This window comes from Vidua macroura, chromosome 2, assembly GCF_024509145.1.
Source record: "Vidua macroura isolate BioBank_ID:100142 chromosome 2, ASM2450914v1, whole genome shotgun sequence".
Classification (NCBI taxonomy): domain Eukaryota; kingdom Metazoa; phylum Chordata; class Aves; order Passeriformes; family Viduidae; genus Vidua; species Vidua macroura.
In genome coordinates this window covers 66,971,012-66,985,138 of record NC_071572.1, presented here as the reverse complement: position 1 = coordinate 66,985,138, position 14,127 = coordinate 66,971,012, and the positions used below count along the sequence as shown (strand labels likewise).

The following is a 14,127-nucleotide window of genomic DNA, read 5'->3' as shown; positions in this document are numbered from 1 at the left end:
GCTCCTTAGAGGACTGTACTCACAGTTTGTATTAGTAAAGTCACCCAAGGGCTAGTGTTTCCAAAGGTGTGTTTGCAGCTTTGTGAGACACTTGGATAAGTGCCAGCACTGGATGCAGGGTGCAATTTGGGATGTGTTTAGAACTAAATGACAAGGTACTCGTAGCTGAAAAGCAGCCAAACCAGCAGCCCTGAAAAAGGTGCTGGGAGAGTGCTGGGACAGCCCAAGCACGCACATCGGAGTATATGCACACAAATGGAACAATCAGTAAGAATTCAAATAAAGAAATCAAAACCCCAAGTCAGTTTTGCTGTTATTTCTGCATCTATATGAGTAGCTTGTGCTGACATAACTGTTTCACACTGGGGGGACCCCAGAGCACAGCAGCTTCATGGCAGGCAAAGGAAAAAACACTTGGAGGAGAGCTGGGTCTGGAATGAAAGGGAATGTGTGAAGGAATTAACTGAGATACCAGAGATTTAACAGCTCTCTGCTTGGAACTGGGAGGTAATCAAATTTCTTCCAATTTCTTCGATTTAAGCTTTAATAATCAGCAGTGATTGTACTGGACAAAAATCTAAAATATTTTTTAATCTCTGGGAGTATATGGCATCCATGGTTGCTCTTTCATTAGATACTGTTCTCAATACAGCTTTTTGAAAGTAACATGCAGAGAGGGGAAGTAAGGCAAACTTACAAAAGAGTTTTCATCCTTTCTTTTAAGTAACAGAGGGCAGAATGTACAAACTGCTGCCACATGACAATGTCATTGCCTTTAAATGGGTTAGTTTCAAATAGTATCTACAGAAATAAATTATCACCCTCCTTTTCAACATAAAAGGCAGTACCAGTAATCAAAATCACGAAGAAATTGAAAAAAACCCCTCAACTTGGTATATTTAATTTTTTTTCAATTTTGGGGTTTTTGCCTATTCCGCTTCTAGACTGGATTATCTCCTAATATGTGTACGAATCTCATAAATCACCTTTGAGAACTGCTGCTAAATTCTACTCCTGCTTCTTGTTTTCCTGAATTCCTTCTTACTTCTCTCTCTTCTCTCTATGACTAATAGCTATATCTTGTTTTATCCTTTCTTGTGCTTAATATTTACTTCCCAAATCAGTCTCTTAACAGTGGTCTATTGAAAATTATTTACTTTTTTTGGGTACTGCAATAAAGATTACATGCCGTTATGTCTTTGGCTTAGAATGAAGTCCTCATCTTGATTAAATGTGAAACCTGAAATGAACTTGTGTTCAGAGGACTAAGCCATGACAAGTTATCCAAAGGAAGGATAACTTGTGTTTCCTGTACTTGCAGTCATCAGTGTTTTGTGACCATACAACATTGCTGTGGCATTCATAGCCCAGTGATAACTGTTACGGAAGGGAAGACAAACCTACTTATTTTTCATTTGGAAATGCACAATTATTAACGCAATACTGTTGAAGAATTTCCTGACTAGTTTTCCCTTCTCTGCCTCAGGCAAAAAATGATCATTGAAGTTTAATACTTTATGAAACCTCCTGACTATGAAGGTTTAATAATTCTCCTTGGGAGGATCTGTGACACAGATAAAATGCAGAAATATGAACAGGCATGGTGGAAAACTAGATGCAGTAGAGACTGTAACTTTGAGAAAGCTGTGTCCCTCCACTTCCTGTGCATTGATTATACTGGTGAGTATCTACTTATAAAGTAAAAGTATTTTTCCTAGTTCAGTAATTGGGTCACTACATGATCTAGAATAAATTTTTCTCAAGTAATTAAATTAATTACTTCCTTGCAACAAGTAGCAACACTAGAAGCTTGTGAAATTCAGGAGTTGGAGTACTGGTCACTTGTGCAGGCAGGCAGTTTGACATATGTAGATAACCCCATTAATTTCAATGAGAACTGTAACCTGTATAAAATTTGCTAATTGTTATATATTTTTAAATTAATTTCAACTTATACATACCCAGACAGTTATCCATGCAGTAGACTGTAGCCTGTTTTTCCTAATTAAGCAAAACTACAATGAGAATTTTGCTCAATTAAGAACCGAATAATTTGGCTGACTTTTACCCAGTTCTTGGCAGTAGAAGAAAAATTAGTCTTTCCAACAGTAAGTGCCAGTGCAAAATATTTTGGCAAGGAAAAAAATGTCAGTTTAGATCTATGAAATTACCATTTTCAGGCAGTAAAATTAGAATCACTCTGGTTTGTATTAACTTAAAAATACCCAAATCCTGGCCAGCTATTGCGCAGCTAAGTAAACAGGTATCCACTACTGGCCCAGATTCTGTTCTGTTATAGAAGCATTTTGACTGCAGTGGAAGTAACTCCCATTATAAGGAGAAAACCCAATATCACTGAGTCCCAACTTTTGCATGTGCTTAGTTTATTGATATTGGTATTCTACTGTAGAAATTATCAGAGTGGTTAATGTATCTGGTTTGAAGCGGACAACAGTGATTGTTCCTGAGTCCATTTACTGCAACTTATCTTGCTAGTTATGACATTTAATGGGATGTCCCAGATGAACAGCTTCACTAGCCTAGCCCCTCTGAGCTAAAAGGAAATTTTCCAAAGATGGAAGAGTTGGAAGATAAGTGGGAGTGTTGCTTTCCTTTAATTATTTTCTTTTAAGGAAATGTTTTTCTTATCATTCTTTTCATCTATTCAAAACTATCCCAAAGTCTTCCTGGAAATTGGGCTGGAAATGTCATGAGAACAGACATTATTTCATATATCTGATTTTTTTTTTCAACTGGCGACAAAGATCCCATTTAATTAAATGAAAGCAGATTTTGGATGTCTCTGTTGATGTACAGACCTACAGGCAGTAGGAGAATGAGGAAAGAACCTGTAATGTAAACCTGTCACATTAAAAATTCATACTTATGTTCAGACTTGACTATTGTTTTACAAGGAACTCCCAAGAAAACATGCATGTGGATCCCACTGCCTGCAGAGGTTTTCTTTAAACACTCATGAAATCAACATATCCTACTTTGAAGATTTCTCAGTTTAGCTGGAAGCAGGGCTGTAAATGTTCTGCTCATATCCTTCACCATGGGTTAGCTGATGCCACCAGCAAACCCACTTCATACCTGTGGAAAAGGCTACTCCTTGTTGGCCTGCTTGGGAGCTCTGCAGGCCAAGTGTCAGTGCTGCAATCAGGTCTATAAATCTGCTACATTATTTGTGTGCTGAAGCTTCTCTTCCCATTGTGATGAAGAAATAATTGAGTTGCAGAATTCCACCAGTTACATGTGACGCTCATTGAATTTTATTCTCTAACAAAAGTTATTTTGCAAATTGGGGAGGAAAAAAGTTTCAATGTAAGTGAATACATATGTTTTTGGTACTTAAAACCATTTAATTACATCATTATTTTGCCAAATAACATGACATGGACAAGTTAGATGTTAGCCACCAAAGTGATCATGCATATTTGTGTGCTGGCTACACAACTACATTTGATCTTTGTCCAAGCACAGAAAATTAGTGCAAAAAAAGCATGGGAGGATCCAGGGCTTCCAAATATATTAAACTCATTACTAAGATGCTTTAAACTTTCTCATAGTTCAGCCTTGTTCACTCTTGTAATAATCCTAAATTGAATTGTTTTATGAAGAAATGCAACAGTGTAATTGTAATTTTAACATAGATGCTTCTCAAGAAAAACCCAGTTTGAATGTTACTACATTTTAAAATACATTTCTATGACCTTGTTCAGCTGTGTGCTACCAAAGGATGCATATTGTAAATGAGTTGAAGTGTTAGTATGCACAAAAGACAATGTTTTTTACTGCAGATAAAACACAGCCTCCCACAGTTGTTATCTCTGAATGTGGGGTTGGTGCTCTGATTCAGAATGGTGAAATAGGCACATGCTGAATGTTTACTATTCTCATTGGGTATTTTTTCCTACAGTGCTGGAGGGGAGTGGGTTAGAAAATTATAACTGTGCAATACTGTTCCCAACTCCTAGGAGAACATGCTGCCCCAAGAAAACTAAGGAAATGCTGGCTTACACTTTTTCCAAATGAATTTACTGTAAGTGTGGCAGGAAGTGGCAGTAATCTGTTTTATGCACTGCATTGTTTCCCACAGTTTCCAGTCCCTGCAGTTGACTGTTTATAGGTGTCTCTGAACCTCTGACTTCAAATAAAGCCACACAGAGACCACAAGTCAGTCCTGATGAGCAGACACATTTCTTCAGGTTCTCTTCAAGGCTGTGAGATGCACAAGAGTTGCTTCCTGAAAAGACATTTGTCAAGAAGATGACAGGTCTTACTGGAAAGAAACTTTACAACAACTCTACACTTTGTGAGAGAGGAGTAAAGTTTAGGCCCTGATGCTCATCTCTGAGTAGTGTAGTTTAAAAGAATCCTCTGCTGCATCAATGGCATTGTCCATGTGTAAAATGGGGATATCATGGCTGAACAGAACCAGTGCTTCATGTTTGTAGCTAATTTACCTCCTGACAAACAGGAGGGGAGCCATCCTTACTGCCAGCTTTCCAATATGGCATACACTGAGACTGCAGAAGTCTTGGGGAGTAGGAGGTGAAGAGGGTAAAGAAGCACTGACCAAAAATCACACTGACCTGCTGCAGATTAGTACATTAAAAAGAGAAAAAAGTGTAATATGGTCTGGAATAGTTTTTTGTTTTAATCATGTAAGTCCTTGTCATGCTGTGAAGAGCTCAGTTTGCTGAACGAAGACAAGACAAAGGAGGGCATGATTTGGATAAAATCCATGGGGAGGGATGCATATGATTGGGATAAAATGCATATCTTGGGCATGCACTGGCCTCCTGCCACAGGCTGTTGCCAGTGCTCCGGCTGGGTGGGGAAGGGGTGCTGCAGTCCTTGTGTCTTCACCTACGCAGTTTTTGGCTCCTCCACCTCCACCCTCTCCCAGGGTGACAAAGTAAGCCAGCCTGGGGCTGCTGTCCCAGAGGCTTAACCCTTTGCTCTAGGGGGCAGGATTCCTACCACCAGCAGTGGTCCCACCTTCAAGCTCGGTGGCACAGGCTGTGACCTGCCTTTGGAGGCAACCTGTTATGATTTAAGGACTAGGTTGTGCTAATGAGCCAAAAGAGAGCTGAAATGGGTGATGGAAATGAGCCTCTGAAAGCACTGGGAAGGCTGGTACTTGCACAGTTCTGTAAAGGCAATAGTGTTAGTCCTAAGGAAAGGGTACTATTTCTACAGCTATAATCCAAGACATTTTCCTCTTTAGCACCAAAGCTGCACTCTGGGATTCATCTTGGCTTAATACAGACACTGCATAGGGCAGTTCAGGGATGGTCAGCTCTTATGAACAATTGCAGCTTTGTAAGCTTTGGAGTTTTCTTTTATTCCCTACTGCAGTCTTTAGTAGATAGGATGGGTTTGGCATTTAAAACCCATCTTGTATAATTTTTCTAACTCCAGATACAGTCACCGTAACTAATTTGTGACAATAACAAAGGAGAATTAGATGTCTTTGTAAACTTATTTGTAACCATGACAAAAAATGGGGTTTTAAAAGTATTTATAAAGTACATTTATAAAATCCGGCACACTGAATGCCAAATGGTGTAGCATCTGAAGAAATGTTTCTTATCGATGTATATGTATTTAAATACTGACAGCTGCTACAGCCAGTTCAAATGTCTGTTGGAGCAATTTTTGATCAGGATGGAAACTGCGCTGGGTTTTCACGGCAGTCCTCAGGAGAGACATATCTCGGTACTGAAGCTGCCCTGCAGGTGGTGTGAGCCATCCGCTCAGCACAGACACAGGTCTAACGCTCCTCTTGTGTTCAAAGAAGAAAGGCAAAATAATAAAAACATGCTCACATAACTGTAGGTGCTGTGGGCCGTGTTGGCTGATGCACGGCTGTGTTACACCGCCTTCAGTGTTGTGATAAATGAAAGATATTTTTTTCTGATAAAGGTAAAACTCTATTTTAAGACACAGTGTTTTCCTGTGCCTTTAAATGAGGAGAGTCTGCCTTTCTTTCAGGTACTTTGATCACCTACAGAGAGCTCATTACAAGCTGGTGAGTAGAAAATGGTAAGCATCAGCCCTTTGATCTTAACTATTCTAGATTTAGAGGAAAAAGAGAACAAAGTTTGAGTGTGTCTACAGTTCCTATACATTATAACTTCCATTTAGGGGCCATATCCATTCCTGGTTGTGTTCAATCACAATGTGAAATGTTTGTATTCCACATCTGGCCATGGTAGAAGGAGGTAACACCTACATGTAGGCATCTTTTCTCCTCCATTCAGCACTACTGAATCTCAGAGAAAAATTGTCCATATCTAGGTCAGAAGTGAGGAGGGAGAGGAAATTAAAAAGAAAGGGAAGTCAAAGGAGGACTGTCTGGCAAGACCTTAAATCTTTAGCTCTTCACAATCACTGTTACCTGTGTGGGTAACTGAACTTCTGAGCCAGGTACAAAGGACATAAGGTTTTAGGTACAGTAAAGAAATTCATATCTCAAGGTACAAAAATGTGTGTCTCAAGAAGGATATGAAGGAATAAGTTGCACAGTGACCAGAATGGGTATTCTACCCAAGCCTGAAGTATAAGGTGTGCAAAGTATGCGAGCATCTGAAAATGGAAATAGATCCCTCATGACATTGTCAAGTATGCCTGTGGGAGAAACGGAAAACCCCACCAAGCATGTTCAGCACCTGTAGACACAAAGTGGGCTTGAGTGTTTGGCACTCACAGTGTGCACAACAATCTCCACATGTATGATCATGCTGAGCTATGCCACAGGTTGTGAAGTTAGGAACGCAAAGAAAAAGCTTATTTGGAAGATTAAAAAGATACACTTTGCAAAAAATTCAGCCAACACCTGGCTCACCCACTGTTCTATTTTTACTATTTAATCCCAATCACAATCCTAAAATATCTTTGAATATTCTGAGTCCAGGAGAGATGCACCCAAAGACAGGCTTAATACAGAAGGTTTTTTTCTTTTCATTTCCCCAGCACAGTCCTGAATACAGCAAGTAGTAATTTCACAAAAAGCAGTGGTTGCAGTCACATCTGAGGTACATAGGCAATATAACTCTTCTTTAGATTTCTGAGGTTACATACCTCCAGGAAAACAATTTCCACTTGGTATATATTTAATTGAGTTTGGGAAATGAAAATGTCATTGTCAGTGTTTTCCAGGCCAGAGCTAAACCTTTCCTAAAGTAGATTTTAATAATATCCAGAAGAGGGAATTAATTCACTGCAGGCAAAAATTATAAGATAATAACAGAAAGTCAGACTGCTCCAAGTCTCATTTGGTTCAACTGCAGATTTTAGGAGCTTTCTCATAAAAGTCTTTGATGTATTTTAGTGTGACTCCACAATGGTTGGGAAAAAACAAACACAACCTATTGAGAGTTAACTTATTATATAACTCTTCCTCATCATGCTAAATTTTTAGCAGAAAAAAACTGCAGACCACTGGGCTTACCTGGGCTGGGTAAGCCTTTTATCTTACCAAATATCACATCAAAAGTTGGGACTGAGTAAGTGTTAAAGTTTTGTTAGAATGGTGTGTCCTAAAGTAATTGTAGAATGCCAAAGACAGAACTTCCCATGTTCCTTCAGGCTAAGCAGGGATGCCAAATATACAGAATTGGAAGCTGTCTATCAGGGTTTTTTTATTTGCTTGATATTGAGCAGACAGCAGAGACAAAATACCAAAAATGCCTGAAATCCTTATGACCTTTCACTGCAAACTGTGAATTTTGTCTGCTAAACTCAAATTTCTATTTACACTGTCAGCAGAGGCTACATGCTGTTGCCTTTTCTTTGTCTCTTCAGTTTGTCATTTATCAAGGGAAGCTTCACAAACACTGCACAGGAGGGGGGACCTGAGCACACACCAGACCTTTTGCACGTTCAAAATACTTAGTCTCCATTCTGTGGATTGCTTAAAAATGGTTGTAATGAGAGCAAAGTAGCATGAAATATGCTGTTTGCACCAAAAGCAGGAAATATTCTATAGACAGTTTTAGCTTTGCCATCAGCTGGCATAGCTCACATTCCCAAGTTGTGTCCCAAATCCTGCACAGCTGACTCCATTTATACCATCTTCCATTAACACAGAAACACACAGGTGGCTGCCCACTAAATGGTCCAAAATACATTCAGCAAAGAACTACATCACCTTCTTAAATGAAATAGCCCTGATTTCAGCCTTGTGCTTCAACATTCATCCACACTTGTAAATGAGGAACTAGACTGTTGCAGAGAACAAGTGGAGAGGAAATTTCAGAGGTATAAAGTAGAAATTGTGAGAGTGAGTAGGGTGAGGGTGAGGGTGACTGAACACTGGCATCAGTTGCCGGGGAGGTTGTGGAGTCTCATCATGGGAAATAATTCAAAAGTTTTCTGGACATGGTCGTGGGCATCCAGTCCAGGTGTCCCTGCCTAAGCAGGGGGATTGGACAAGGTGACTTCCAGAGGTGCTTTTAGACCTCAACAATTCTTGTTCCTATGGAAGACTACTGTGAACTGTAATATTTGTTGCTATTTGCGTAACTTTGCCAATTAAAACAGGACAGCCTCAATCAGTTATTTAAATAAACCAGACACCTACATAAAATTTCTTTGAAACTAAATATAAGGTTGAATTATATAACAAATGTTTTAGCTGAACTCTTAGTATTAGATGGGCAATTATTCTGACTATATTTCAAATTTCATTTCACACTGTGGTAGCATTTCTTGAACTTTACAAGGCAAAGGCATTAATAGAGTTGTGTCTGAACTCTTTAGGGTCTAGAAAACTGTCTTAAAATGAGATATTTCCTGAGAGACTTCTGCATAGAAAATACATTGGTGTTTCCAAAAGAAACTGAGTTCACAAGAAATCATTTCATTGGTACATTATGTTAATGAGGCTTTTGAAAGAAAACTTTTCACTTAGCGTTACTTTTCCCTGAATGTGAAATCTATGGAAAATGTGTGAAAAACATTGGCAAAGTGATGATGGCAGCTGTATGCTCTATATGTTACTGTTAATGAGCTACCTGTTAATAAACTATATGCTTTAGCATATAAACAGGAGGATTTACGCATAATGCAAAACCCATAAGAACATTTATTGTTTGGTATAACTGTTTCCCAGATCAGAGAGGCACATTGTTCCAGTCTTCCACAAACTTCCTGTTACCAGTATAAAAATCTGCTGCCTACTGGTTTCAAGTTCTTTTCATGTGAGTTGGTCTGGGGCATAGGGGGACTCAGAAGCAGAGAATTTAGTGAGCAGCAGGTTCCTCAGATCACTGCTCTGCACAGCCTGGGATCATAAACTTGTCATCATGGTTACTAACAGCAAGCAGGAGGTTTCTATACAACATCCCCAATTCTAATGATTCGTGGAGCAAGTTCATCCTGTTCTTTTTATATGTTCTTCTGTACTGGAGCTTTTTGTGTCAATTATCACTACTAAATCCCTAAACAAGCCCCTTTTCTGCAAAACACAGACAAAAGCAACCATTGGGTTTATTCACAATAATGCTTGGATTAGTTAAAGAAACCGCATTCGCCAACAGGAAACGTAAATTTCTAAGCTGTTGAATAACACTGCTATGTTTGGAAAAGATTTTTCTTTTGTAATTCTTCTTTAATTTCCTCCCATCCAAAGCTGCTGTGAGGAGTCTGAAGCTAGGTTTTCATGAGTAAGTGAAGGAGTCCAGCAACTGACTCCTATTTAAAATAAATGGTCCTGGAAATGTAAGGTAACATTTCCATAAATATTTGAGTAATTTGAGGTTTAGGTTCCACTAAAAGTCTTCCAGTATTTCCAGCTCCCCAAGGCATTCAGGGAAAAGGCAGACCAGTAAACAAATCCTTACTATCAGATAAGCAGGGATTGAATGGAGGCACATAAAGCATGAGAAAATGAGGAGGAAACTGTGGACAGAGGAGATGCCTATGTTCAAGAAGTTTATACACTGAGAGGCATAAAAGGCAGTTCAACAGGAAAAAGGATAGACAGAAAAAATATCAGACTATATAAACTGAAACATTACTTTCAATCACTTAGGTTTGCTTTGGATTTTGAGATACAACCTCAGTAAATCCACATAAAATTGTATAACTTTATCACCTGACTCAGTGTCTCTGAATTCAGCACAAGTTTTTTTTTTCATTTTGCTTCCTGATCAGATTAGAAAGTGTCTGAAGTCAAGCTGTGCATTCTGGTAACCTTTCTGAATAGTTTTGCTTTCTTCATTTCAGTTGTTTTTAAATTTAAAAATATTATTAAAATACCACTTTTGGGTGGGTAGTGACTACCACAACACCGTGTAGAAAACCAAAGCAATCTGAAGCAAGCTAGACATTCTAAGTACATTTTTAAAATACCTTATTGCTTAAATAAAATAAATCCCTTAGTCTAGCAATTACTTTCAGATGTTTGATTGTTTATTTTTAAAGAACTGTAATGTCAACCATTTAGAACTGACAAGAACTACTTTGATATCTTCATGAGTTTTTCTAACATCTGCTCCCCTCCTTATGTTGGGAGCTACATACTCATCTTCATTGTCTCTTGTATTTATCTTAATTTTGCTGTATTTTATTTTATTATTGGAGAAAAAACCTCACAGAGCTGTTTGTGGCAAGATTTAGTTACAGGAAACCCAACAGCTAAGCCCCAGTTTCAGCTGAGACAATTAGATTGTTGATTTTGGTAGCAGCTCAGGACTTCTATTTGACCCAAATGCCTTTCAGATCTATCTGCCAGTTGATGCTCAAGTCTAAAAATTTTCTGTATTCTTGCTACAGATAGAGGGCTTTGTTTCCTTTTCATTTGAGGTATGTTTCTATCCAGATCTGAATGTTTTGCTGAAATTCTTTTCCATTCACTGGAACAGATTAAAAGAAAAAAAAAAAAAAGAAATAACAATATTTTCCAGAACTTTCAACCTCTTTTTAAGTTTGTTTTCCCCTTAATTCTCTGTTCCTTGATATCTGTGAATTGTTGAGGACTGTTTTTCTCAAAGCAATTTTGCCACTCATTAAAAGTAATGGGTGCTAATTTGTAATGCTTAGCTTAACTGTTGCTTTTTTCTGTCTAGCAGCTATATTTAATAGCTTATATTACTGTTTCACCTGTTGTAATAAAGGACTCTAAAACACTGAAAACTCAGTACTTTTAAAAAGTGATCTATATTATGTAACACCAGAAGATATTTATTGAAAGGTTTGAAGAAATTACTAATGAACAGAGCAGTGTTGTTATACAGTCTTTTCATCAAGTGCTACAGAAACTTCACAGCTGAATTATCAAAGTCCACTGCCATTCTTGACTGGATGTTTTCTTAAGTGGATGGGCTCTAAAACTATATGGATCCTCTGGGAGAATGTAAATACTAACTGAGAAGTGTTTTATTCTCTGTCAGTAGTTTGTGGGATAGAGTCTTGAGCATTTTTTTTTCTCTTTTTGTTCCTTCTTTTTTCTCTTGTTAGACTTTTCTAGCACCTGATATAGGGTAGGTCCCAGCAGCTGATGCTGGGTGAAAACAGTTACCAGGGACAGCTCCAGCGATGGAGTGGCCAGAGATCCTAAAATCCTGTCACTGCACCAGTCCACCCCACTGGGTTCATAGTTCAGAGCTCTCCAGTGGGTTCCCATGTTTGTGTGACTCTGCTGGTTTTTCATCTCAGACAAATCGCATATGACTTCTCTGCTACTGAAACGCTACTGAATGTGGCACTCATCTTCCTTAAAAGATGTCCAGAAAGTCTGAGGTATTTCCATGATTAATTTCTACCATGTGGATTCCTTCAATTAATTAGCTTTCTAGAAACCAAAACAGTGCAGGACACTACTGCAATGCAATATTAACTTGTTAAGCAATAATGTTTTTTCTTCCAGAAGTCACACTTGATAACAAATAATACTCATAGGCATAAGACTGTGGACAGTATGAGCTAATGTCTCGTTGTCAGAAAGTTTTCCATTAAGGCTCAGAATGATGCTTAACATATTCTTCCCATTATTGAGATAAACTAAACATTGTATTAAGTATGGATTTCTCAATGAATGTTACTGGTGTTTATTTTAGCATGTACATACATCTGGAAGTGGACACATGTACATAGGCATTTTGGAGATCAAAAGCACATCGACAGCATGGCTCACTCTAGTTCCGGGATAAAATGCTTTTTGACATTTCTTTTTTAATGAAACTTAACTCCTTACTCTTTTCCAACCAGAAAAGTGTATTTAAACCAAGCTTCTTTACAGAAACACAAATATGCCAAATGCCATACATGTTCTCTCCTATTAAACAATGGAGAATGACTGAAAGGGTAGATTTCTTTATCTATAATAAAAAGTGCTGCTGAGGATGATCACCAAAATTTATGTACCGTATAATTTTCCACTCAGAATTCAAAAGCTTTGGTGTATAGCAAACACTTGAATAACTAATCAAAATCTGTATAGGTGATGGCTTTAAGACAACTTCACTTTTAAGCCTTTGTGCTTTGTTTTTGGCATGACATAGAGCTCCTGAAGATTGCAAAGCTTACATTACAAAAGCTTACATTGCAAAGCTCACTTACATTGAGGTTTTGGGACAGGGCAGAAGACTGACAGGTTGGCTGATTTTCACTTTAAGAGACACAGTTTTCCTGATTGTGTTAGGCCCGGTGTTACTTTGTTGATTTTGGGTTGGTTCTAGGGGAAAAAGAAAGCTTTTAAGAAATATATATGCATAATATCCTTCCTCCCCGGCTTCCCCATGAAACATTAAGAAGCATTAGTCAAAATTTTCAAACATAGTGGCTTAACCTAGTCTTTTAATTCCCTATTCCAGCTTCTTATTCAAGGTCTACTGTTCAGAAGTATGAAAACCTGGCAACTCATTCACTCTGAGGAGCCTTTTTAGTTATTCAGTGCTTGTGAAAACTGATGTAGCAGTTTGAATATGGACCAAAAATCCTAATGTTCAATGTTTTGGTTGGCAATCCTGTAATAATTATGCTGTAAATCAAAATATGGGTTTGTATTTCAAAAGTGCCTTGAGCTTTGTTCCCACCCTTCTACAGAGACACTGCATAACTTTTTCAGATTACAAGGTATAAAATTATCAGTCTGAAATACAGATGAAAAACTTTTACCTAATCTTATACTTCTCCACGTGTGTCATGCCTATGAAAATGTACATACAAACCCTTTCATGCAACACATAAATAAAATCATTAGTTCCCGAGAGGCATTGTGCTTAGAAACTACCAAAGTCCCAATCATTACTGCACTCATAATGTGAGAATACTAACAAGAGGAGTCACAGACAATGCTAGTGCCCTATATAAAATAAAATCTGCTTGTCTATTTTATATTTTGATAGTTCTCACACAGCTGCTACCAAGTCCTATGTGCTTTGCCTGATACAAATCCCACTGACATGACTGAGAAGAGTCTCTGTGATTTACTGGGTTCAGCTGCCATCGAGCCGTTTAGGGCTCAGTTGTGGATGGAGAATTCTGGATGAGTGTGCTCCAGCTGGAGTGACCACATGCTCAAGTGCTGTGCTGGATCAGAGCTGGGGAGGGCTCTGCACCTCTCTGCATAGCCCCTGTCCTCAGCTGCTCATCATGCACTGCACTTGCTGCTCAGCATCTGTCCCACAGGGAGCCATGGGCTCCTGCAACCCAGCCCATGGAAAAGCAGGGTGATCGCTCTTCGTGTGCTGATTTGCTTTGTGGTTGAAAATTGAGGTTTTTGGCCTAATATCTTCCTTGCCTGTGTTTTCGCTCTCCAGAGCCACTGGTTTCCTACCAATCAGAGTAACTCCAGGGAGCCAAACACACCCAAAGGTATTTCTCCATTTACTTTTAGCATTTCATCAGCCAGGGCAAAATGCAAATTCAAGAGCAATGGCTCCTGACCTCTGCAAGGCTGCACTGTAGCAATGCCCTGTACCCCAGCACCCAGTGGGCCCCAGGCAGCTCTGCTCTGGGTGGCCTGGTCACCAAGAGACCATACAAGCCTTAGGGGCAGGAAGCATTTGGAAAGGGAGGAGTACTGAGTTCCCAAGGGAAACCCGCTTGACTGTTTTACTTCAGATTTATTCAGGTCTGTTTGAAATGTGCCCACTACCCTGTTTCATCTGA

The 14,127-nt window shown here is 38.8% G+C and overlaps 1 protein-coding gene across 4 annotated transcripts in view; it reads right to left on the bottom strand.

Moving 5' to 3' along the window:
* Positions 1 to 14,127, bottom strand: part of COL8A1 (collagen type VIII alpha 1 chain) — an 86,857-nt gene that overhangs the window by 19,224 nt on the left and 53,506 nt on the right. For 3 of the 4 annotated variants that reach the window (XM_053972166.1, XM_053972165.1, XM_053972163.1), the window contains one exon: positions 12,574 to 12,688. The exons of the other annotated variant lie outside the window; for it this stretch is intronic. The gene's annotated coding sequence lies outside the window, so the exon portion shown is untranslated. The remainder of the gene's footprint in view (positions 1 to 12,573; positions 12,689 to 14,127) is intronic. 4 annotated transcript variants of the gene reach the window in all.